Here is a 767-nt window from a genome sequence, read left to right on the forward strand (position 1 = left end):
TGAGCCTAAGGCTTGAGCTAGCTAAATGCCGCGACATGTAAATTGGAATAGAAGGTTTAGCTATATAGGCTTTTGGGGGCCTTCAGTAGGTGAACAATTTGCCATTTGGGAGTTCTTTTGGGCGGGGTTTAGGGTTTAGGGTTTAGGGCTTAGAGTTTAGGCAACGAATGCCTTTGCTTCTTCTTCGTTCATTTGGAGAAAAAATGCGGGAAAGACTCAATTAAATGGAATAAAGAAACAAAAGTGGAAAGTTTAACATCAGAAGATCGTGAATATTGGATTTATGCCTTTTGCACATTCCCGTACAACAGTGGTCAAGGTCGTCGGGTGTACGTACACCGCAGTGCGCGCGCGCGTGAAAGCGCGAAAAAACGAAAAAAGGAAATTAAAATAAATTTAACTTTTGTTGCGGAAGTATATTTAATGATAGCAGTTCTAAAGAAGTGCTAGGCTTGCAAAGAGACCGCTGGTTAAGCCCGAAACCTTCCGTTCTTCCTGGTTAGAGAGGGCTGCTTGGCTTCAAATTAAAGGCTAGAAAAGCGAAAGAAAGCGACTTTAAAGCTGCTCGTAAGAACTTGAAAAATAAGAGGGCTTCAAAGAAAGATCTCAAATTTCATTTGGCGTTCGTTTAGTGTTCTAATTCAAATAGTTGAATAGCGGCGACACACCTGAATGAGCCGCGGAGAGGCGAAGTGGAAACCTGCATTAAAATGGCATCATCAGAGCTCGTTTGAACGCTATTTTCAAACATTTTTGCAATTTAGTTC

Source organism: Eimeria tenella, genomic scaffold (genome assembly GCF_000499545.2).
Source record: "Eimeria tenella Houghton genomic scaffold, Eth_scaff2138, whole genome shotgun sequence".
NCBI classification, from domain to species: domain Eukaryota; phylum Apicomplexa; class Conoidasida; order Eucoccidiorida; family Eimeriidae; genus Eimeria; species Eimeria tenella.